Source organism: Notamacropus eugenii, chromosome 4, assembly GCF_028372415.1.
Source record: "Notamacropus eugenii isolate mMacEug1 chromosome 4, mMacEug1.pri_v2, whole genome shotgun sequence".
Lineage (NCBI taxonomy): Eukaryota > Metazoa > Chordata > Mammalia > Diprotodontia > Macropodidae > Notamacropus > Notamacropus eugenii.
In genome coordinates, this window is record NC_092875.1 from 225,944,686 (window position 1) to 225,972,019 (window position 27,334).

General features: G+C 35.6%; 1 pseudogene; it reads left to right on the forward strand.

The window, feature by feature from the left end:
* Positions 1 to 770: 770 nt before the first annotated feature.
* Positions 771 to 27,334, forward strand: part of LOC140502445 (bifunctional phosphoribosylaminoimidazole carboxylase/phosphoribosylaminoimidazole succinocarboxamide synthetase pseudogene) — a 126,447-nt pseudogene continuing 99,883 nt past the window's right edge.

The window sequence follows — 27,334 nt, forward strand, 5'->3', positions numbered from 1 at the left end:
CTCATTCCTTCTTGCTTCTTGCGTCTCAAGCCCTCTTCAAGGTCCAGTTCAGTTCCCTCCTTCTACATGAGGCTTATCTTCATCACCCAGTTACCACTAGTTCTTCTCCTTCTAAAATTATCTTGTATTTACATTGTGTACATATTATATTTATTTCTGTACATGTAGCTGCCCTCTAACACAGATTAGAAGTTTCCCTGGTGCTGAACCTTAAGGAAATCCTGATTTTTTCTGTCTGTTCTGCCACTGTACCCTTCTATTAAAATATGAGCTCCTTGAGAGCAGGGCTTTCCCAATTTTTTATTTGTATCTCCAGTGCTTTCTAAAAGGTAAGCATTTATTAAATGTTTTTAAAAATAGAATGCAAGGACATTGAGCGGACGGGACTGTTTTGTTTTTATGTTTGATTCTCAAATGTTTAGCAAAATAAATCAACATTATGTATTATATGTGTATATGTTGCATATACATGTGTGTATATGAACTTTTAAACCAAAAAACAAAGTACATGTAGAAATAGACAGGGAGACACTTGCAACTGGGGAGAATTAAGGAGGGAAAGCCTTCTACATAGAGTTGTATAAGATCTGAGTCTTGAAGGAGTAAAGGCTATAATTAAAAATTACATTTGCTATTTTTTTTACTTGCAAAGGCAACAGAGTACTCAAATTCCAGCATGCCCCACACTAATCTTCCCAGCACTTTGTACTATGAAATATACTGTCACTTTAGGCTGCTTGAAATGAAAAATCAACTTATTGTTGATGATCATGATCACTGTATTGTATGATGAAGCACTTCGAATTTTTGGAGAAAAGATAAAAAACAACGTAACAATCTTGCAGGATTTTATCACTGTCATCGTCATTATTGCTAATGAGAATATGACAAGCTATTTTATCATTTTAGAGATCATGGTAAAACATGAGTCTCTGACTTAAGATGCATTTTCTGCAGTTATTTTTTAGAATGCTGAATACAATTAATTTTCTGTATTGAAAACTAGACATAGTGGCATTATAGACTCTTCAGTCTTCTCATCAGATAATCTTTCTCTTATTTCCCGTCAGTCTTAGATGGCTATGTTTCAGTATGCAATATTGTCCATTATCTTTTGTTTTTTTCTCCGGTTTCTATAGTTTTTTCATGCTGAGAAAAATAAGAATCGCAGGAATCCAAAACCAAAACCAAAATGAATTGAAACTAAGTCAACTAACCTTGTCAAATGTGGCCTTAAAGTATGACTGATGTACAATATCCTCCCACCAAAAAAATGATGTTTGCATAATAACATTCTGATCACAGATGCATGAACTTTCTGCCTCACCATCTGTACAGAACATTTCAAAATAAATGAATAGATAGCAATGTATTTTAATTAAGCTAACCTTTAAAAAGACCATCCTCTACAAATCCCTGCAGATCACAGAGATGGTGCTAATATGAGAATGCATGTTTGTAGAAATACCACACTGAATCTAGAAAGAAACAAAGGAATGTTACTGATAGCCTAAAGTCTTTAATGTTTTCAGTGGCCATTTGTTTTGGTATTGGGTTTTGAATACATTGAACCCTAGAATCTTGTAGAATGCTTAGAACAATACTGATAGTAACAACATTCTTGAGAATTTTTTAATAGCAAGACATTATGTTACAAAGGGAAGAACATTGGCTTTGAAGTTAGAAGACCTGGCTCTTTCACTTACTACTTTTGTGACCTTGGGTCAATTACTTGACCTATTTGAGTCTCCATGTCCTCATCTGTATAATGAGGGTAATAGATTTTTGTTGTCTATTCATTTCAGTCACGTTTGACTCTTCATGACCCCATTTGGGGTTTTCTGGGCAAAGATACTCTAGTGGATTTCCATTTCCTTCTCCACTTCATTTTTACAGATGAAGAAACTGAAGTAAATAGGGTTAAGTGATTTGCTAGTAAATGTCTAAGGCCATATTTGAATTTATGAGAATAAGTCTTCCTGATTCCAGGCCTAGCACTCTATCCACTGCACCACCTAGTACCACAGGGGAATTGATTAAAATGCCACTAAAATCTCTAAATCTATCATCCTATCTACACAGACTAGGCAGTTGCTTATCTATCTTAAAGGGGTACTAGACTCGGCTCCCTATCCCAAAAGATGCTCCTTTAGCCTTGTTTATCATTGCAGCATATTCCCTTTTAGTTCTGAATGCATTTCTATTCTTTGATACTATTGTAACAAAGCTCTGACCTTACTCTCCTAGAGCCAGGTCAATTACATATCCCACTGAGTTATGGGTGTTTTGAATGCTCTCAGTTTGAACCTCCACTCTGTTGTGTTCTTCTCACTGTTAAAGGGCAGTTATTAATATCTCAGTTTCACTTAACCAGTTAATGTCATGAAGAACTGAAACACACGTATCCCTGCTCTAATACCTGGAGGTCTCACACTATATGCTTATTTTATACCCCTGGAGGGAGAAAAAAAACCCAAAAAATAAATATCACTTTCAGAGAGAGACTCAGTCTTTTTGATAATTATTTGTAACACATGGTCCCACAATACATGCCAATATGGCATAACCTTTGGATTAAAGCATCTCACCTACCACTGGGTTGGATCCTGAAGGTCATAGTTCAGTGCTTAATGCTGACTCTGAAACCTAGTATGGAATACAAAACTCAGACTTTCTTGTTGGTTGCTCTTTTGACTTTTAAGTCAACTTCACCTGGAAACAGAAAAGAAGGAAAACAGATATAAAAAGTGATAGCAGGACCATGGACTTTCAGCTTCAAACCAGTTCCAGGTAAGAGCAGAAAATAAGATATCCCTCATCAATAGGCCCTCAACGTGTCATCTCCCTTCTCCAATTCCAGCAAGTCTAGAAAAAATCTCTGCCAAGAGAGTGCCTTGCTTGACTAATGTCATTTTAAGAAGTCTCTGTACCAGCTCCTTAGCTAATGTAAGGTTTTCCTTTTAACCACATGATTAGCATACTGGTACCAATTAGAAAATGAGGACATTTTCAAAATCTCTTCAAGTCACTTCCATTATAACACATCATACCATTCTATTAATAGCATGCCTAGCCTCTTCTATGTGGCAGACTGCATCATCATCTGTTATCAGTACTCTGCATAGAGGTAACATTAAATGATGGTGAAAGCCCTGGAATAAAAGTTCTATACCTCCTTCTGTTATTTTACTTTCCCTGTGACTTGGGGTAAATGGTGCATTTACTCTAATTTTAGCTTGCTCTTCCGTAAAGTAAAAACAATACATGGAAATATCAGAATTAAGATAGTCCTACCCACTTGGATATCCGAAATAACTTCAGATATGGTATTTAGAAATGAAAGAGAATTCAGAAATGATCTAATCTAATCCAGCTCACTTAATCTTTATTCTTCGTTATGAATGTCAAACTTTCTGACCCTTGGTCAACAATTTTGTTTCTTTTGGATTTAGTTTCTTTATCTATAAAATTGTGAGACACAGTTGGCACAGTGCCTGGCATATAGTAGGTACTTAATTGACACTTACTGATGTATTGATCTCTAAGGTCTCTTCTAGATTTGCATTTCTGATCCTACAAAAGTTTTTGTTGTTTTTTAGTCATTTTTAGTTGTATCTGACTGTGGACCCCATTTTGGGACTTTCTTGGCAAAGATACTAGATTATTTTTTTTTCATTTCCTTCTCTAGTCCTTTATTTTTTTAAGGTGAGGAAACTGAAACAAAAAAGTTTAAGTGACTTCCCCAGGGTCTCAGAGCTAGTACGTATCTGAGGCCAAATTTGACCTCTAGAAGATGAGTGTTACTGACCACAGACCTTACACCCTATCCACTGGGCCAACTACTTGTCCCTACAATAGTTAATATCAAAATAATAGCCAGCATTTATATATCATTTTAAAGTTTATAAAGAACTTTATTATTATCTTTCTATGATCCTATATAGCCATAAAGTATACAAAAACGGAGTCAAGAAGAATCAGACATGACTGAAAATGACTGGACAAACATTATTCAGATTGCAATATCTCTGAGAAGAGGATTATCCCATTGGTCATATCAGCTTAACTCAGAATAATAAGAATGTGACATACTGGTAAGGTATTTGAGGTACAAAACTGAGACTTAGGTTGAACTCCCAGGGATTCGAATGACTTCAAAGAATAATTTTGCCTGCTTCAAAATTTTGACAAGGACTGATCCTTGCTGTATCTAAAAATAGTTATTTCAACTTGCACTATAGTCTAACATTTACTCTCTCCCCCCAAAAAAATGAACCTTCAAGTAAAAATGAAACAGTAAAAAAAGAATAATCTACAGAGTGCTTATTGTTTGGTGGAACAAATTCCATGAAATTGATTAGACATTTGTGCACCACATGATTAGAAGTTGTAGTTAGAATTCAGTATGATAAAGTTAAGGAGCAGTTACTATAAACTATGAAAATTATATTTTGGTAGGTTTCATATAATAATATTCTTATACTAGTAAAGAGAAGTATATAATGGCAATAATGACAATGATTATGTGATAATACTGATTACTAGATTTTGTTATAGCTCATAAATATAAGATTTGCGAAGTGACTCCTCTCAACAACCTATATGCAAGGCTCTACAAATACTATTCTCCCCATTTCATAGATTAGAAAACTGAGGCTTGAGAAATTAGATGACTTTTCAGTCATCACATAAATAATAAGCATCTGAAGCAGCATTTGAAACCAAGTCTCCCTCCTGAATCCAGCCCCATTGCTCTATAGAACACCCTGTGCTACAATAGGAAAATTTTGGACATCATCAAGATAATTTTTGCCTTTGAGTCAGTTATTGATGAAAATTAAGGTCTGAAATAATACAACGTGTATTTGCATTAACCAGAAGGGCTAAATAAACCTGGCATTAAATAGTTCACTTCACTTGACCATTATAGAGTATCACCCTCTTTTTGCTCTATGCTAAGTCAAAAGCTTTCAACTATCCAATACTTTGACAAGGATCTGATCTATAAAGTTATAGTAAATCTCAAACACAGAAAACAACTTAATGCTTTTACTACTTATCAATGACATTTGTATTATCAGAGGGATAAGATCAATGCATCAACTGATGGAATTTGGTGTAATGATCACGGGCTAGTGGGGATAGCATAACTTTCTTAATGACCTATAAATTCCATGATATAGTGATAGCTATTCATCTCCTTTGCCTATTCCTGAGACTGCAAGAAATGCTACATTTGCTTAAGAATTCAGGGAATCAGTTTTGGAACCTAAGCATTCTTTTATGGTGCTACATCTCTTTTCTCAAAAACAACATGCTTTTGAATGCCAGAACTAAAATTTATTCTGTAGTAGAACATTCATATTCCCTCTAGCAAATATTCATATAGTGCTTTAGATACCTCAAAGTCAACTTGATGATGCTCTAAAATACTGAGCCAATTAATTTTTTTCTAGTCATATCATTGCTTTTACCATCTTGTATCATAAATTGTTGTTTACGCTACACTTTCTGGTTTGGGATAAGTAGAGGAATCTTAATGGTACTTTTCTCCAACCAGTATAACATAAAGTCCTAGACACTAATTCCATTGTGTTTTTGAGGTTTACTTTTGATGTAAAAATAAAACAAAACAAAGGAAGTAAAGGAGGGTCAGGGTTTTAATTATACAGAATGGTCACCTATTTTTTTGAGCTCTCTCATATCTGCTTAAGATAGTTTGAGACAAAATGTAGCTCTTTAAATATACAGAATTCTAAACATAGAAGTTAGGAGCAAATTTGACAGAAATTAACAAGAAAGATGGGAGAAAAGGAAAGGTTTAGTAAAGAGTCCAGATCTTGGGAAAAAAGGAAAAAAAGAAGACTTTGGAAAGTAAATTAGGTGGCTTAAGAAGATAAAGCCAGAATGTGAAGGAAAACAAGATCATTGCTTGAAAAAGATTGAGGAAAGAAAAAGGGCATTCAGGTCCTTACGAAAGATGAAACAGAAGGCAGTTAGATAAATTTTACGAGATAAAGAAAAGAAGACACAACTTATATGAAGAACAAATATGTTTGAGAATATTACTGTGTATATGACTTTGGGACAAATCATGTAATATCTCTGAGTTTCACTTTCCTTATCTACAAAGTGAAAATGTACTAGCAAACTTAAGTGATGTTATGACAAGAGCTTGTAAACATCATACCCTATAGAAATATGAGATGAATAACAACAGAAAGAACAAAGCCTGTGCAGCAATATTTGATGTATGCAAGTGCCACATAGTTGGGGAAAAAAGATGTTGGATTTTGAATCAGAAAACCTGTGTTCAAATTTCCCCATCTTTGCAGTCTCCAGCAAGTTATTTCTTTTGTTGGCTTTCAGGTTTTTTAATTTTTTTAGTTGATGAAATAACAGGAAAAGACTACATGCTTCCCAAAGTTCATTTTTCCTTTATAATGGGTCCTCTGTACTTTTCTCTACCATCTCTCCCACACTTTTATATGTGTATGTGTGTATTCGCTTCCCTCCACCTTTCCCACCTCTTCCTTCAAGTGTTCAATAGTATTCTACAATCTAATCTCCTATTGGATATAAAAAGGAAAAGATCTGCACTCTAGAGTAAATATTGATTGTTTGGTGAATTGCTTCTGAATTTACATAAGTGTCTTCAGACAAATTCCATATTCATTTTCATTGAAACTCTTTCCCTTTGTGTCTTCCAATTTTCATTCTTGCACATTACCTATCCCTGTTGAACTGACTTCCACTGAAAAACTTTAGTTCTTGAAGCTAAAACACAAAATGTGTTCAAATAAAATCTGTTAGTAGTCTTATGATACCTTCAGAGGGTTCTGGGGGTGGGCAGCAGGATACCTAAGGAGGGGCAAGCTAGCCCTGTTCAGAAATTTATCAGATCAAAGATTCCCTGCTGATCAGAAGTGGACTCTGACTCATGAATAGTGTTGCACTTCCAGTCTAGGCAAACTAGGAATACCCAGTCTAAATAAACAAATGAATGAATAAATAAATAAAAATAATAAAATTTCAAGTAAAGAATTTTAGTTCTTGAGACGCTATCTGTTTTTTTTCTAACCTTTTTGAAATTTGTTTTCTTATACCTAGGCTGCATCAAACTATACCTGTATTTCTTCTTTATCCCAAATTCTAGACAGAATGGCAGCTTTCTCCCACCCCCAGTTCCCGTTATTTCTATTCCAGAAACAAATTTCTTTCCTTTGGTAAAAATTATATGACAAATAGAATTTCCCCTTGGAGGATGAAATTATCATTCAGGCCAATTAAGGATATTATTCAGTTTTCTGCTTTTGACAGAGAGGGTGCTCCAGAAATATGTCCTGCTTAACTGAAGTCCTCCCTTCAGTCGTATACCATGCTTCTATTCCATACCTAAGATTTACTTCCTAAGCTCCTCAGCTATTTCCTTCTTCTTGTTCAGGTAGGGTGGAGAATACTTTAATGGCAACATCATTTGTTTCTCTGCTCATTAACCTTTACCCAAGTGTTTTTTTCATGCCTCTGCCTCTGCTTCCCTCAACCCAAATCCAGTTCTTAGCATTCCTCACAAGGATATCTTTTTAATGTACCATGTTAACTATCCACTGTCCCTTTTTAACTGTCCTGTTTCTTTTGAATATGACATTTGAATTCAGAGCCATAGTCTAATCATAGATTTCATCCTATTAAGGTTCAATCCTGCTTATAAGGTCAAATTTGTCACTCGGCACTAAATCTTCTTGCTTGTTACTTAAATTTTGGGCATTTGTATAATCAAAGACTCTGGACACAATTCCCAGTTATCTTGATAGCCTGAGTCCCCAGATGGTGAATGTTGTTTTTTCTGTCAGTGTTCAAGGGGATTCTGAGGATTCAGGGTTATATATGTGATAATATAGATCATAAGCTCTCACCAGTGTGCTTTACTTTACAATGTTAAGTAGCACTTAATGTTTTCTCAATATCATTCATCTATTGAATTTATGTCTCCTCCGTATCAATTAGCCAATTCACACTGATTGGGTTTTACAAAGGAAAATTTGCCTGACAAGATTTTTAACAAAACCTGAAGTACAAAACCTCTAAAAAAAAAAAAAAAGCAAAACAAAAAATGTGTCCTCTGCCACTGGAGGATCTGAAGAATGTGAGCTATTAATAAAGTTAACTCACAATATTACCTGCCTCAAATTTACTTCTGGCATAGCCAGTGGAAACAGATTGATCTGTAGAATATAGGACACATTGTCTTACAAACTGGATCAATTTGTTGCTAGGCTGGCTCACTGGAGTTTGCTTCTCTAAGATAGTTCCTATGCTGGCTTGACTGTTTAAGTCATACATAGAGTTCACCATATGCTCCTGTCTTCGGAACCTGTAACAGCTCCAAGAAATTTGTGAAGTTTACAATGAAAATATTTAGTTCTTTTCATCCCCAACATTCATTCCTCTAAGGTCAGGAAAGAATAGAAACAACAGTGACAAAAGAAATATCGACAGCATGTGTTTATGGCCACACGGCAACTAGACTACAGGCACTCAGAGTCTCACAGTAGTTGCTCCTTCTAACTCACAAGTGATTACACAAGAAAATTGCTTTTCTTATGCTCATCTTTTGTATGCACCTTCAGTTCCAGTTTCAAAAGATTGCTTCCCCCAACCCCACTCAGTAGTAAAATAAAATATATACATATGCTCCATATTTGTGTGTGTGTGTGTGTGTGTGTTCATCTTTCGTTGCCAAAGAAGGCCATGCCATCAGATAAGTAACGACATGACTTGCTCTTGACTTTGTTTCTGAGTGAAGGAGAGAGAGCTGTGCAGGTCACCAGCCTCATTTCTCCTCCAGAGCCACCTGAATCCAGTGACCAGATAGATATTCATCAGGATGACTGGAGATGACCCAAGATGAGTTCATTGTAGTTAAGTGTCTTACCCAAGGTCATGAAGCTAGTGAGTGTCAAGTATCTGAGGTGAGATTTGAACTCAGATCTTCCTGACTCCTGCACTGGTGCTCTATCCACTGTACCACCATTGCATAACAACAATCCAACCAGGTATGTCTGTTAAGCTACTTTTTAAGAAAAAAGCTGAATTTTAAATAAAATTTATTGTTCTGTGTTACCTCAGGGAGATCTCTATTCAGATGAAGCATTGATAACAAAAATATACAGCCAGATCAATGAAGACAGATTACATCTTGGCTTCTCTCTCCTGTTAGAAATATTGATTCCATCCATTTAACTTTTTATTTTACTTGTTTTCCTCCTTCCTTTGTTTACTTGTGGATTCCATTGTCCCAGAATTTCTCCATTTGTGAACTTAGACTTTCCTTGAACAGCATGAAACTTAAGGGGAACTATTGGAAGGTAAATAAAATTGATAGAATGGATTGATGGTGTGGTAAATTGATAAAATAAACAGTAAATTGGTAGAAGGATTAAGGGAATGTGGAATGTAATTCATTCAGCCAATGAAAAATTGTTGAGTACTTGGGCATTAGCCAACATATTAAGGCAAATAGACTTTCTCTGACTGAAGTGAGGGAGAAACCAGCATATGTGGAAGAGACACAGAGAGAAAAAGAGGCAAAGACAGACAGAGAGTTTTTTCAATGTCTTTCCATAATAAACACTTCTGCAACATTCACTCTTTCCTACATTTACCTTGACTTATCTTGCCAAACATTTTTCTTTATGGAGTTTTCTTCTACAAATCCTCTTCCTTAATCCTTCTTGACCTTCCTTGATCCTCCTTAATCCCATATAATCCTTTATATCCTCCATAATTAACCTGGGCCATGCTTCTCTTCTAACTTGAAAATAAAATCTGTTTCAATACTTGGACTAAGATTGTTCAATTTGTCCCCAATTTCTCAACAGTTTCTTATCTCAGATTTCAACTTCTGATATTCTTCACTCCTCTGAAACATTCAAATCACCTAGACAATTTATTTTTCCTTTTTTTTCAGTTTAAGTATTCTTTTTACCTGTACTTTTCATTCACCTCTCAACAGAATGAAAGTTGAAAGTTTGACTGAAATATAGAGTAAGTGAAGGGGAATAATACAAAATACAAAGTTTGAATATAAGCTGGAGCCAGATTGTAAAGTCATTAAAATATTATGTGTGTGTCTATCTCTATATATGTTGCATTTTCAAGTAGAGTGAAAGTTTTCATTTCTGTCTTTATTTTTTCAGTGGCTTTTATAAAGTAGACAATTTATAACACTAGTTAGGTTTAATTGAATCTGGAATGGTTTTGAGTGACCTGATGGAATTCTTACTGTTCTGTTACACCAGGAGTCAAAAAATCTATGGTCTCAAGTCCAATTCTAACCCACCACTCATCACTTATTTTGGTATGACTATGAATTAACATTTTTTTTAAATTTTCAGGTCATCTTTTATTTTCAATCATAAAATTGTATTTTAAAATACGGAAATAATTTTTAACTCACAGCCTAAAACAAACCAGAGTGGGCTGGAATTGGCCCAGAAAGCTCAAAACTGCCATTATAGACCAATGGTCTTCAAAGTGGCAACTAATAGCTCTGTAATATGTCTCATACATATGCTTTGGTTCTTTTTACACAACCAACACCATAGTTCAGAATCTCATTATTCTCACCTAGACACCTAATTACTATTCCTACAACAGGTCTCTACACTATCTCATTCTCATTCTCAATACAAACTCATTCTCATTCTCAATACAAATGCCAAAATAAATTTCCTAAAAAGCTCATGTGTGACTGTGTTATTCCCCTATTCATCAAACTCCAATAAACTTCCTTTTGCCTCTAGGATAAATATTATTTCATATTTATCTTGTATTTCTATGTTAATTGAAATTTTATAATATGCATAATTATTAGTGCAATAATATATGCACAGAACAAGCAAATGTAGACATATTAGAAGTGCATGTTCAAAACAGTTATTGATAGGGGCACACAATAAAAGAAATAGATACCATGTCCTAGATCTGTGGTCTCTAAAGAATGGTATATGCTCTCCAAGGAGTATATAAGACAATCTATTAGAGTAAGGAAACAAACTCTAACTCAGGAAAGTTGCATAACTGATCACTTCCCTTGCACCCACTTCCTATTTCTACTCCTCTCCTTCTCCCAGCCTGCATGTGCTATGCTTGATATTAAGTTGTGTAGGGTTTTCTCCATGTATGCAAGCAGTCAGTTATTCCTCTTTGGTTCTAACTCCTGGCCCTGTCACATTTTAAACCTTCCCTGAACTGACATACATCAATAGTAAATTCCTCTTAAGTATCCTGACCCAAGATAAATACTCCTCATAGTCACATGTTACCATTGCAGCTAAAGGGTGCAATGGATAAAGACATGGGCTTAGATCAGAAAGAGCTGAGTTAAAATCTGGCCTCAGACATTTACGAACTATATGAACGTGTGCAAATTCACTGCTATTTGCTTCATTTTTCTTAACTATAAAATGGGCGTGATAACAGATCCTATTTCATAGGGCTATTGTGGGGATCCAATGAGATAATACTTGTAAAGTACTTAACACAATGCTTGGCATATAGCAGGTATTACATAAATGCTTATTTCCCCTGTATTTACCTCTAGGAAAACACTGAATACTCATACTATGCCCCTTGCTGAAATAAGCAGAACCTGAGAAGAGCATGTATAGCATCAGAAGAAACAATTTTAGCTAATTGGGAGGACTGGACTATTGCTAGATCTTAGTTGAGAAAAGTGACTTCGTGTTTGACCACTGATTAACCCACTTATGTAACAAAAAGTTCTTATGTACCCAATAGTAGTGCAGCTACATTTAAGGAATGAATTAAAGGCTCTACAGACTATAATCAGCTTAGCACATTTCATGTAATCCATATATGCAATGTTAATAAAGTTTCCTAATTATAATCCCTTTGTCATCTATGGGGGAATGGAAACTGTAGTTCAGATTGCTCACTGATTGACTACTTCTAAGAAACCCCTCTTGCTCATTGTACACATTCCATTATATGATTATGCCACCACGGTTTGTGCTTTTGTGGAACTGCAGGGCTTGAGAGCCACATGCTTTCATGCCTATGAGTATTAAATTGCAAGGTTCATGGATCTTTGAGCACCTGTGTTCCTTTTTGTTATGTTCCTCACAATGTCCTCACTCTGTATGAGGCAAGAGTGAACCACAGCTAATGCTGCCAGTGGGGTTGTGATCAAGCAGACTAAGAACTCTCTGAAGTCTCTCTTTGGCCACTCCATTTCTCAAACCATAAAACAATTTTGAAACAATTACAAGAGACCATCTACTACCAGCCCAAAGCTCTCTCCTACCCTCTAGTCTCACATTTTCAACTTCCTATTAAACGTTTTGAAATGAATGTCCTAAAGAAATTTTAAAACCCAACATATCCAAAACTGAATTCATCATCTTTTCCTTCAAATATTCCTCTTCAAACTTAACTGTTACTGTTGAAGGCATCACCATCTTTCTATTTACTCAAGTTTACATCCTTGGTGTCATCCTTCACTCCTCAATTGACTCTTCGTATCTTGTCCCACTATCTCTATTCTGTTGCCAAGTCAGGTGAATTTAGCATTGTAATATCTCTTTTACCACCATGTTGCAGGACTCTATCACCTCATGCCTGGATTAGTGCTATTGCCTGCTGATGAGACTCCCTGCCTCAAATATTTGTAAAAGAAACTTTAGGATATGCACACATTTATGTGCATATTAGGTACTGCATATTATTTGAAAGTGCTAAAATCATCTAAAACCATTTCAAGGAATTCTACTCTAGCAAAAGTTTTAGAAGTTTCATTTGCAGTAAGATCAAAATTTCTTTGGGCTTTGATTTCCTCGTCTGTAAATTGTCATGTTTCGTAAAGTTTCTAATGTAACTTTAGGGTTAAAACATATTATTATGTATTTTTTAAAAAATCTTGTTTTTCTATCTCCTGGTTCTATAAGACAATACTAATTTAAAATTATATTTTTCCTGTAATCTTTTAACTTTTTACCAAATCATTCTCTTTCTGAAGATTTCTCATGGTACTTTAGCTCTCTCCTTGTATTTATCACATTGCATCTTGTATATCTATCTATGTATGCGTTAAACATTCCACATTAGGTTATAATCTTTTTGAGGACAGCACCTCTTATCATATCCTGAACATGACATCTGCTTAATGAATGTTTATTGCATTGAGTGTGCTTGAATTTGCTGTAAGTTTCATGATATTCCATAGTGGGTTGTGTGTTCTAGAGGGATTCAAAATTTTCTTGAGGGTAAATATTTGTAAGTTTCATATGATAGTCTTCTATAGTTTTTTCATCCCAAATTATTTAGCTCTCAAAATTATTTAAAGACTATGAATAACTAAGGATTTAAAGAAACACCAATCAGAGGGACTTACAGGAGCATGAACAAGTTTGATACACAAGTTGATATCTCAATATAGTTTTGCATTTCATCCCATGTATGTAGTAGACACTTCAAAAAGACATGTTGATTGATTGAATTAGGTCAAGGGGTACAAAATGGCTTCACATTAACATGTAAATAAAATATTTTGAGCTGATAGTTTGTCAACTGAAAAATACATTGTGAATCTAGGATAGGACCGGCTACAGTAACACCCTGCTTTCTTTTGCTTGCACGTAAAATCATTGTTTCATCATTTCAAATACATTGTCCAGGTACACTTAATGAGAAAGTGTGAAGTCTAAGATATAGTCACTATGGGTTACATAAAAGTCCAAATAGAACTGCAAGACATGGATTGTTATAATTGGACAATCAGGTCATCTATCCAAATGTATAGTGAAAAATATTCTGGTCAATTCACTCTAAAAAATGAAGGTAAATATTTTCTTAAAAGTCAGTCAGAGTGATTGCTTGCCATATTTAATCAAATATCTGGATGAATTTCTTCCTGGATCAGGCTACTTTGAATTCATTGGCTGTCTATCACTGGTTATATACCACTAAAATTTTGTCTAAGTAAATGTTGAATAGAAATAGACTTGAAATGAATAAACATGTAACTGATTCCCTGGGTAAAGAACAAATTTATCTTCTCTGACTGAATTAGTCCCACTTATAGATCAGGTGGGCAGCTAATTTTATGTGACTTTTTTTATGAAATAATTTCTGTCTTGCCTTCTTTTTACTAATGGAAGCCTTTGTATTTCTCTCATTGGGTCAAAATCACATATTTCATATTCACCTCATGAAGGTTAGTCCAATAAGAGTTACAGAACAGAAAGTTTGACGGCACTTTATATTAAGTAACTGACCTTTGTGGTGCTAATAAGGCCTAGACCTCCAATGTTAATTCTATTACTAACCTTCAGTTGGCATGTGGATGAAGTGAACAGGGTAGTCGAGTTTCATTTGTAGATAGCTTCAGTGAATGCTGTGCTCAATAGTACCATGGGCAATTCATTTTACTTAAGCTATTTCACATCATTAATAAAAGTAGCCTGACATTAATGCACACTGAAGAGAAATCATTTAAAAACAAAGCTAATGAGGAGTGTTTAAGATTTCACCAAGAGCCAGAGGGCATTCTCCTCCAATGAGAGGCTTTCATTGGTTTAGAAATAGGTAGTTACAAAAGCTTATTCATTGTAATGAAAAATAAATCAATTTGAGGAGAGAAATTTGAAAAATAATACAATTAATTTGAGTGAGCAAGATATTTGCAGAATGTGTATTTTCAAAATAGTTTATGTTGCTAACATATCCATGAATTGTAAAAAAAAAAAAATTCCACATGTCTTAAAAAATGAAATTAAGCAGTGAGAGAGAAATGTATTGGGAGGAGAAAAGGGGAAACGGAATAGGGCAAATTATCTCTCATAAAAGAGGCAAGCGAAAGACTTTTCAGTGGAGGGAAAAAGAGGGGAGGTGAGAGAAAAACATGAATCTTACTCTCATCACATTTGACTAAAGGAAGGAATAAAATGCACAATCATTTTGGTATAAAAACCTATCTTACAATACAGGAAAGTGGGGGAGAAGGGGATAGGAGGGGTGGGGGGATGATGGAGGGGAGGGCAGTGGGAGAAGGGAACAATTTGAGGTCAACACTCTTGGGGAGGGACAGGATCCAAAGAGAGAACAGAAGCAATAGGGGGCAAAATAGGATGGAGGGAAATATAGTTAGTCTTACACAACATGACTATTATGGAAGTCTTTTGCAAAACTACAGAGATATGGCCTATATTGAATTGCTTGCTTCCCAAAGGGAATGGGTGGGGAGGGAGGGATGAAGAGAAGTTGGAAGTCAAAGTTTTAAGAACAACTGTCGAGTATTGTTCTTACTACTAGGAAATAAGAAATACAGATAATGGGGTATAGAAAGTTATCTGGCTTTACAGGACAAAAGAGAAGATGGGGACTAGGGAAGGGAGGAATGTTAGAAGAGAGGGCAGATTGGTGATAGGAGATATTAGAATGCTTGGCTTTTTGGGGAGGGAGGAGGGGAGAAATGGGGAGAAAATTTGGAACCCAAAATTTTGTGAAAATGAATGTTAAAAGTTAAATAAACAAATTTTAAAAACATTCCATTACAAACTTTGTTATTACTCTTTACAAATGACTATTTCCTTCCTGTTTGAAATGCACCCCCACTCCACCTCTGACTTTCCAATCTTGTACTTTTCACTCTTTCCATCCCCTCCCCCCCAACTATTCTGTAACGCAGTTACATTGTCCTGTTTGCTCTTCCTCAGACAAGACACTCCATCTCCTAAATCAGGACATCTTTTCGTTCGTTTATTTTGTTTTAGACTCAAACACCAAAACTCAATTGCAGAACAGAGAAAAGAAAAAGAAACATATCACAAACTTAAATATTGAAACAAATATAAAGTAAGAAAGGAAAAAAGAAGCATATCATGTATGCAGCAGAACATGAGAAGGATGGGAAATATATAGCAATAAATTTTCATTTCAAAAAAGCCTGTACGATACATGCTACATGTTGTGTTGAGAGCTGTCTATCTTTCCTTCTTTATAAGTTTTCTTTTATTATCTGCTGTGCACTTTTTACTTTGTTCTTTCCCCCACCTTCCTCCACAACCCTCCAAAAACACAGTACAGTTAAGAACAGATATATTTATATGGATATAAAATGCACACACACACACACACATATATATATATATGTATATATATACACACACATACATATACATACATACATCTATCCATATATCCATCCATACATATATAGACATGTATTTTCCCCAACAAATTCTAGTCCTGATCTCTGTTTTTATGTTTCTGTGTATCTCTTATTTCCTATCCCTACTAACTGCTCTACAAATTCCATGTGCTAGCTTGTTCACCTATTAGTCTTCCCCTAGTTCAAAAATTCCTCCCTTATCCTCCCATTCCCATGGATCTAAACATCTTTCTGTAATCCCCTTTTGTCGATTCCCTCACCTTCCCCTTTAGAGATTCCCCCTTATCATCCCTCTCTCTACCCTCTTACTATTTTATTTCTTCTGAATTTAGAAGACTTTTATATTCTTCTAAATATATATGTATTGATCCCTCTTAAACCCATTCCCAACAAAAGTAGATTGCCAGAACTACCAGCCCTCCTTCCTCATCTAAGTCCTTTGCATCAATTCTTCCTCTTGTACCTCATTTTGTAAAATAATTACTCTTCATAGTTGTTCCTAAAGAATTTTCCTTTTTAAACTTATATTGCAGTAAGATCTATCCCAATCTTTTTTATGAGCTACCCAATTACTAATGGTAATCTTAGACATAACAGTTTACATTTTGCATACATAAAAGGTAAATAGTCTGTTCTTATTGAATCTTTTATAATCAGTCTTTGGTTGGTATCTTTTGTTTCTCCTGGCTCTTGTATGTCAAGTGTTCTATTAAGTTCAATGTTCTTGTTACTGTTTTAAAGAAAGTCCTGAAATTTTGACAGTTGATCAAATGTCCATGTTTTTCATTCAGGTTTATACTTAACTTTGCTAAGTAAGATATTTTTGACTGCAACACCAGTTTTTTTTTTCTCTCTAATATATAGTGTTCTAAGACCTGTGGCCCTTTAGTGTCTCCACTGCTGGGTCTTGTGTGATTATAATTTTGACACTGTAACATTTGGATTGTTTTTTTTTTCTTGTTGCTTTGAATATTTTATCCCTGAGTTGGAGGTTTCAGAATTTGACTATAATATTCCTATGAGTTTTCCTCATAGGAACTCTTGCAAGTGATAATTAACGGACTTTTTTCTGTTTCTACCTTTCCCCCTTGTTCTAATATTTCAGGACAATTATCTTTAATTAATTCTTCTATTATTCTATCAAATTTTTTTTTCAAATCACAACTTTTAAGTACTCTGATTAGTCTTATATTTATTCTTGTTGATTTGTTCTCTAAGTCAGTTCTTTTTCTTATGTTTCCCTTTCTCTTCTATTTTTTCATTCTTATATATTTGTTATATTATTTCTTGATTTCTTATAACTTTGTTGCTTTCCCCTTTCTCATTTCTAATTTTCAAGGTGTCATTTTCTTCCTTATGATTCAGTTTTTACTTTCCTAACTCATCTACATTTTTAATAAAATTTTTGTTTTTATTGGCTTGTTCTTATTTTAAAAAAAAATTTCTCAGTCTCATTTGATTTTATAGTCTTTTTTTAAGTTCTTCTATAAATTCTTTTTTTGGCAGATGACTATTCAATGTGTTTTAATATCATCCCCTGAAGCTAAACCTCAACCTTATCTATTCCTATAATAACTTTCTATGACTAGATTCTTTCTCCCTTGCCTGTGCATTTTTTGTAGTAATTTCTTAATTTTTGTAATGGCCTCTAGGCCTGGGATATGGGGGATGGTGCCTCTGGCCTCAGAACTTCAGTTATCCCTTTTAATCTAGAACTAAAGCCAAGCCTCGAATTTCCTGTAAATGTATGGAGTCACTGGTTTCCCCACACCACTGCTTCTGCACTGAATAAATATATGTTGGTTCCTTCTCAGCCCTGTTGCTCTCTGCAGCATAGCTGGATCTGGCATTCCTTGTCAACAGAGGTTCCCTCCATCTTCCCTGGCTTAGACACTCAAATCCCCTCACTATCCCAAGGGAAAATGTTTCTGTGGCTGGGGCCAAGGCAGCCTTCCAACCTATTTAACCCTAGGGTTTGCATCCATGTTTAAGAGGAACCTAGCTTGGAGGTACTTACTATTCACAAGAACCAAATCTGATCCTGGGATTTTTCTTCTGATCTACTTGGATTATCCCAGAAGGACCCCTATTATGCCCCAATTCTTACTTATTTTTATCACCCCTCCCATGTTTTGTTTTCTCTGAGACACTTTTTTTATCTCTTTTGTGAGGGGAAATCTTGAGAGCTTGGAATCCTCTGACCAACTCAACCATCTTCCCCAAATCCTGCAATCAGGATGTTTTTAACTGAAATGTTCTCCCTCCATTTCCATGTCTCTTGGTTTGTTTCAAGTCAAAGCTAAAATTCCAGCTTCTAATAGAAAGTCTTTCTCAAGCCCTCTTAATTCTAATGTCTTCCCCTTTTTGATTACCCTTGATTCATCCTGTATATAACTTGGTGTACATATTTATTTACATGTTGTTTTCCTCATCAGATAGTAAACTCTTTGAATACAGCAGTTATCTTTTACTTTTTCTTTTTTTCCTCAAAACGTAACACAGTTTCTGGCACATGATAGATGCTTAATAAGTGTCTATTGACTGACAGAAGTTCTCATACTTCCCCTATCCTTCCTGAAATGAGTATAGCTATCAAATGTGTTATAGAGGATAACTTCCTTGAATGGATGAATCTATTGCAAGGATTACTGGGGATAACTACCTGCTTTCTAAATACCACACATGTGGGAGCACAGTTGATAGTAGAAGTCATACAATCTTCAAAATGTTATTGCCACTACCAAAGATCTGAAGGTCAAAGGCTTCTTTGTTATGACAGAAGTTGTTTGTTATGTGGAAAGGAAGAGTTGGTCATCTCCAGAAATTACTTTGATGCTCAAGAAAGATATCAATAAAATTTTATCATATTTATATAAGGATTTTCAGACCTTATGTTCTGACAAATAATTTTTTCCATTGTCAATTGACTTTCCACCTAGTCATTAACAGACACGAGAAATATCCAACACAAAAACATTTTTGAAAACAGTGACTGAGTATCAAAGCCACCACTCATCTTTATCAGTTCTTTGTAGTCTTTCTTTGACCTAAAATCAATTATATTGTGTAGAACTATCACTTCTGACTGTCATATGAAAAGTCTGATGTAAGAAAGAACTTAAATCTTTGCAAAATAGTTCTTAGATAAAAGAAAGTAGCAGCTACTACATAGAACACTGAGTTTTGAATCAGGAAGATCTGAATCCTAATCTTGTCTCTGGTGCTCATTAACTATGTGATTCCAGACACATCACTTTACCTTTCTGCTTCAGTTCCCTCTTCTCAAAAATAAGGGTGTTGGGCTCGGTTGCTTCTAAGATTTTTTCCAGCTTAATGTCTAGGATTAAAAAGTTTGAAAATATTTCAAAAATATCTATGATTCAAAAAGCCATTCTAGGGAGATGAGAAAAAAAAAAAAACATAATAAAGAGAAGAATGGGTCACTGGTATGTCCCTAATAAAAATCAGGCACAAACTAGGTGATTGCTTTTAATAAACTATTTTCTACTTTGCTACTGGCTATTGTTTCTTTGATTCTTCCCCCCACCTTTCTGCTTGCTCTTTTTCCCCTCCTCCTCATCTGTGATGGACCTATTTCCAGCACATTTCAGCCAGAAGGGCCGGAGAGCAGCTGTCTCCACAGTGGAAGCCAATGATTTGTCAGCAGGATATTCTTCTGGATGAATTCATTGGCTTTTTCCCCTTCCACTTCTAGGTATCATGTCAACTATGCTATGTACCGAGGTTTTTTTAGAATGGGACTAGAATGAGTTCGATTTTCAACCAGGATTTAAATTTTGTTTTCCTTTCTGGTGTTGATGCAGTTAAGAAGGCTCTAAATAAAAGGGCATTGATCAAATAATAAAGAATAAAGCTAATCCAGGTACATTTCAAGACAATGTCAGATAAATAAATCATACTGTTTTTAAGGAATCATCTATTAATTATATACCTTTTTCAATTTGTATATTCTATTGGAGAAGTTTACCAATAATGAAGTTATCAATATGGTATTCATAAAAGTCAACTGTGTACTTCCAAGAAAGCAAGCAAGCAAGAAGCAAAGAAATGAAATTTTGAGACAATTAACCTAAATACTTCATGTCCAAGAAAACTACCTAAAATGAATCATCCCATGTATGAAGACAGGGTTCTTCCATATTATCTCAGGTGATACTATCACAGAATACAATTATGAGGTGTTAATGACATCTTAAACTAACTATAAAGATGAGTCTACATCCAGATATTTTTAATGTGGTGTGAACAACTATATCATTAAGACAAGAAGGGAATGGTGGGAATGGCAGCAGAAACAAATTAGCCAATCTCCTTGAAGATCTGAATAACTAAGCTTTGGATTACTTTCAAAATTCAAGAATAGAAGAAATTGCAAGCTGTGAGTTTCCTGTGAAAAAGACCTAGTTGTGTGTGTGTGTATGTGTGTGTGTAGCACTAGTGTGATATTCACACAACCTACAGAGGCCATGAATATCCCAGTGCAATTCTGAATCAGGAAATACAACAGACTCTCTACATGCAAGACAGAAACAAAACATTTATTCAGATACTAGAAAGCCAAATACATCATAGTAATAACAATCTATACATAATAAGAATGCAGAGGACAACATCATCCCCAAGCCTTCCCCATGCTAGGACCTTCCCACAAACAAACACTCACAAGCCTAGCTGTCTGCTTGCCTCTGTCCTTCCTAGCTCTGACTGCTCTCATGATTAGCTTCCTCTCACCTCTGCTCTAGCTCTGCCTCTTCCTGCCCCACCTATTCAGCAAACTCCTCCCACCACATATTCCATGTGACTCAGGCTTCCATGTGACCCAGGAACATCACATGGACCTATTAATGAATGGTAAATATCTTCCAATTTAAATTAGCATTATGGGGGAGGGGAGGTAATTTGTTTTTCCTTTTCCATTCCCTTATACCATTCATATAGCTTTGAGAAGGAGCTACTAGATGAGGAGAATAAATTGTATTCGGTAGAGAATAAAGAAAAATGAGAGAGAGAGAGAGAGAGAGAGAGAGAGAGAGAGAGAGAGAGAGAGAGAGAGAGAGACTTCTCTCAGGAGGATGTAGCTTCAGAACATGGAATTCATAATAGAAAAAAAGAGAGTTGACAATTGAGAGGAGACCCTGAGAACCTATTGGTCAATCGACCTATCAAAGATGTTTAAACCACAAAGATGTTGTAAAGAAGAAGCCACATACACATGACACTGCAGTTCCAAGAGTTTTTAGTTGCCTTTGCCATATATGTATCCAACAGATATGTATAACTGCCACTGTAGTCTATATTTAAGCCTACTCTTCCCAAGGATGTGGGGAAATATGTGGGCATGTGTGGGATATTTGTGGGAACATGTCCCCCAGTTTTATGGGGGGAATAAAATTGATGCCCTCACTATGTCCCATGAAGAAATTACTTTTATTATGAATTAATCAAAAGTACTATGTAATTGGTAATAGGAATCACACCAGTAGGGGCTTGTGATTCAAAACATTAGGAGTACCAAGTCTTATGTAACCCCTAGTTTGTGAGGTAGTAGATATTTTCTAAAAATCCTTCCTGTAAGTATGAACACAAGTTTGGGAAGTAATCCCTGAGAGAGTGATTCAAATGGTATTGTAATATTAAAACTTACCAAACTAAAGTCAGTTTTATTCAGAAGGTCACAGAATATCTATTTCTTGTGATTTTTAATGACAAGCTTTGAGACAGGTTGCTTTGACTAGACTTGGTATAGTCTCACCTATTGCTAATGGACTATAGGCTAGATGATCTGTTGAAGTGCCTACCATTTGTAGGATTCTAAGATACTATAATACTAATTGAAATAGATTCATAGAGCCTAATATCTCATAATAAGAGTTGTTAATAATATAATTGGTAAGTGCCCTTTTATAATTAAACTCTAAAGTGACTTTTTCAATTGATATCTATTTTAAAATGGCAGTTCTATTTATTTTGTAAATGTGCTTTAATTTGAAATTGATTTATTTTAGAAATAAAAATGCACTTATTTATTTTTAACCTTTTTGAAAATAAAGCTAAGGTGCTTATTGTTTTAAGTAACCAAGTAAGACCCAGAGACAAATGTCTTGGACAATGATATACACAAAGACAAGTTTTTTGTTTGTTTGTTTTCTCTTTAGGAACCTGACATTAAAATGTTGATTAGATGAGAAATAAAAATATCCCACATCCTCAGAAGTACAATAATTGCTGGGAAAGGAAACTTCCCAGTCACTGTTCTAAAATACACAGAGAGCTACTGTGAAATTGACACTTGGAAGACTCTGAAAACCCTGACAATAGTTCTGTTAGAGGATGGTAATTTAGCTATATAATTAAATTGGAATGCATTCAGTAAGCAGATGTGTGCAAATAAAGAAGTACCCAAGTTCGGGTTTGCACTTCTTGATCTTTCTTTTGTTTGTTCTTTTATGAGGACACCCCATAGTGTGGAGTTTTGTTTTTCTTTCTTTTTTTCCCTCCCTCTGTCTAATTTAGCTTCTAGTATCAGCATTCTCCTTAGGTTTAATCAACCAACTTTCTAGGCTGCTGATCTCAATTTTTGCCAACAGATGACACAAGGCATAATTCTCATCATTCAGTAACTTTAGAACAGCTCAATAGGAAATGACTTCCTCATTATTATCTGAGGTCAGCTTAACAGATATATTTCATTTGCCTTCAGAGTTCACTGAAAACCATGATGCTGTTGAGGAGAGAGCTAGAAAATGAATGTCTTAAAAGAAAATTTTGTTGTGACTTTCACAGATCACAAATGTTGAGGATTATGTATTCCCCAGAGAGTGATTAGTTTTTATATTTAACGCACTTAGAATGCTTGACCCAGTTGGTGATCAATGAATCATTTCTAAACATCTGATCAACCAAACCAGTAGAGATCAGGCATACTAGGGAGAATTAGAGGATTTTATTTTGAAATTTTGATTGTAAAGTACTATTGCACATGAAAATCTAGTACAGTGTCTAGTCATGCACCACTAGGCCAAGATCCCAGGAGATGAGGACCTTAAACTACTCTTTTCCTTTACTTGCTTTCATCCAGGTTCATCCTGAATTCATCATTGGAACTCTCTGTGTTATCAGTTTGGGAACAGTACTTCAAGTCTACTCTCCCCACCTCAGATTCTTGAAATAACATAGTATTTTATGTTCCTGCCATAGCTGATATCCTGATGCTTGGTTACCAAGGAATAGGAAGACATCAGTTGCTTTTGAGATCTCGTAAGGCACCCTACCTAGGGAAAAAAATAAACATAAACAGGAAGGTGCCCCACCAGACTAGATTTGCCGAGGAGGCCATGTGCTCATGGCTTATAGCTCACTAAAAGAATGACAGTTTTCCTCTCCACTTACCCCACCTTTCTGTCTTTCCCTCCTTTCCTTCATAGCTCACAGAATTTCTCTCCACAATTTAAGCCAGCAAGAAGAGACATGAGGGTAGAGATTGTGTAGTATATCTATGGAGTTCTGTCTCAGCAACAAATTAAAAGAGTCATCACACTTGATGGAAGTAAAAAAAGCAAAGGAAAATCTGAAATAAAGTGTATACATATGTACAAATACACACACTTCAGATGTATCTGATGGTGTCTCCTCAATGTTAAATTCCCAAGGATTTAGTGAATTAAGAGAGAAAGCTTTGCCTTTTCCAAAAATAGACCCTATAGAATTATGAATGATTTTTCTTTGATTTTGTTTTTGTCTGTCTGTTTTAACGACTGGAAAAAAAAAACTTTATACTTCCTATAGTCCAATTTCTCACTTTGCATTTCTAGAAACAAAAGGACTTTCTTCAAGGGCCATAAAACTTATGAATGACAAAACAAAGATTGAAATCTAAGTCTTCTCTCTCTCTGAGAGTCTTTTAATTTCACATTGTTGTCAAGGTGGGAAGTGCAAATGGAACCAAAATTCTATCATTACTTCATGTGATTGTGATAAATATTTTTAGTTATATGAATTATTTCATGTGCACTCTGTCAGATAGTGCACTTCTTTCATAAGAAAAATAGAGTAAAAGGCACATATATTTAAAGGATTTAACAGTGGCTAGAAGAAAAACACAACAACTTGACACTGATACTGAGACAAATGAAAAACCTGAGAGACAGAGTTTCTGGGTAATTAATAATCAGTTTATAAAGTAGGCTAGCTGATAATCAATATGGTCAATAGTTTCAGTAACCAAAGACACATAATGGAGATACCGAATGCCATCAGAAAAAGGAGTGCTCCTGGAGAGTGAAAATCATTACTGATGGGTGAACAATTAATGACAAGGTGGACTTTTACATGAGAAGTTGGTCTAACTATCAATCTCCTTCTGTTGAAAATATGACTTGATCATGAGACTCAGCTGCCTCCACTAATCTGGACAAAGGAATCTATCTCTAGCCAGACCACTGTAGTTGTTTTTTTTTGTTTGTTTTATGTCCTTGCTATGAAGATCCAAGTCTACCAGAAAAAACTCTCACAGACTATGGTCGTTGCTGTGCACAAAGTTCTCCTGGTTCTGCTCCTTTAACTCAGCGTCAGATCGTGTAAGTCTTTCCAGGGCTCTCTGAAGTCTTCTTGCCATTTCTTATGGCACGATAGTATTCCATCGCATTCATATATCATAATTTATTGAGCCATTCCCCAATTAATGGGCATCCCATTGATTTCCAGTTTTTGGTAATTAAAAAGAGTGCTGCTATAAATGTTTTTGTACATGTGGGACCCTTTCCCATTTTTATGATCTCTTGGGGATGCAGTCCTCAAAGCAATATTGCTGGGTCAAAGAGTGTGCACATTTTTGGGAGAGTTCATTCCATTCACATTCACAGATATGATGACAATCTCTGTTTTTCCCTCCATCCTCTTTCCCACCATTTGTGCTTTTAGCTTTCTCATCTCCCTTCCCCTCCTCAATAGTTTTCACTTTTCACCACCACCTCCTGCAGCCTTCCATTCCTTCTTTTAGCCCCCCTCCCTTTTACTCCTCTTTACCATTACTATTTCTTCCCTCCCTTTTAGCTTCCCCTCCCTTTCTTCCCCCTTCCCCTTCTACTGCCTATAGAGACAGTTAGAATTATATACTTAAGTTTATTGTTCCCTCCTGAACCAAATCATATGAGAGTACCTCTCAAACAATACTCATCTTCCTCCCTTTTTTCCCCTCTACTATAATTTTGTACTTTGATGTAATTTAAAATTTTCTGCTTCCTCCTTTTCATACCTCCTTTTACAATCCCTTTGCATGCTTAAATCATATTTTTGACATGATATCACTTACTTTATACCTGTTCCCTCTATGTTTTTCCCTTTTTAATTTCATAATAGATATACAACTCTCAAGAATAACAGGTATCATTTTCCCTTATAGGGAGGTAAACAGTTTGCCCAAATTGAGCAAAAAATTTCTTGGGCTTTTTTCCCCTGTTTTCCTTTCTATGCCTCTCTTGAGACCTGCATTTGAAGATCTAATTTTCTATTAAGTTCTTTAGTTTTTGTCAGGAAGGTCTGGAAATGCCTTGCTTCATTGAATAACCATCTCCTTGCCTGAAATGTTATGTTGAACTTTGCTGAGTAGTTGATCCTTGGTTGTAGTTCCAGCTCCTTTGCCTTATGGAATATTGGATTCCAGTTCCTTCAGTCTTTTAATGTAGAAGCTTCAAGATCCTATGTGATCCTGATTGTAGCTCCTTGATATTTGAATGATTTCCTTCTGACTGTCTGTAGTATTTTCTCCTTCACTTGATAGTTCTGGAATTTGGTAACTATATTTCTTGGGGTTTTGAGTTTGGGATCCCTTTCCAGAGGTGAATGATGGATTCTTTTGATAACTATTTTGCCCTCTGGATCTAGCACTTCTAGGCAGTTTTCCTTGATGATTTCCTGGAAGATATTGTCCAGATTCTTTTTTTCACCGGGGCTATCTGGCAGGCCAATAATTCTTAAATTTTCTCTCCTGGATCTATTTTTCAGGTCAGTTGTTTTTCCCGTTAGATATTTTACATTTTCTTCTGTCTTTTCATTCTTTAGATTTTGTTTGACTGATTCTTGCTGTCTCATAGAGTTATTAGTTTCTACTTGCTCAATTCTAATTTTTATCAAATTGTTTTCTTCAGTTAGCTTTTACATCTTTTCCGTATGTCCAATTGTTCCTTTTAAGGAGTTATTTCTACAGTTAATTTTTGTACTTCCTTTTCCATTTGTCCAATTTTCCCAGTTAGGTTTTGTGCTTCCTTTCCATTTGTTCAATCTTCCTTTTTAAAGAGCTCTTCTCTTCAGTGAATCTTTTTTCTTACTTTTAAACTCATTGGTCAGTTTTTCTTCTATTTCCTTCTTCAGCTCTTCCAGGAGAGCTGTTTGTGCATGCAAGCAATTCATAGTCCACTCTGAAGTATCAGATGGAAGTACAGTCTCAGTACTGACCTCTTTGGTATTTGTGTTTTGGTCCTTGTCCCCATAGAAAGATTCTATGGTTTTTTTCACTCTAGTTGTGCTTTTTCTTGTTCATGATGGTGATTGTATGTTGTGGCTTTTGGTTCTTTCAGTTAGAAGCTGCAGAACTTGGTCTTGAGCTGACTGGTGTGAAAAAAAAAAACTAAGAGCAAGTGTCTTTTTATCTTTTTTGTTTTGTGTTTCCCCAATCAGCCCTGGGGTTAGCTTGTTAAGTGTGGGAGAGGGGTGGTCTCGTCAAGGGAGATCTCCTCAGCTGAGCTGAGGCAAAGGCAAGCTCAGGGGATAGTGATTCCCTGCTGCCCTATTGTCTTCCCTTTTCCCCTGAAGTACTGAGGCATGCCTAGATTCTAATGTGATTTTTCACCCCTCCTGGGACTTCTCTCCTAGCACTGAGGCTCATCTGGGTCCTAGTGTGAGTTCCTACCAACCTGGGGCCCCTCTCCTTCCAGATTACCTCTGCCACAGTAGGAGGAATCCCCCTTAGCTTTTTTCTAGCCTCAGGTGTTATGAGACTGTTTGCCCCCTCTGCTGTTAACGCTGATCCAGGATTTTTCTGGGGAAATATTTTATGGTTCTTTAGAGGTCATCCAGGGGGAGGGGGAGAGCATTTACTGATCCCTTATCCATCCTGGCTCCCAG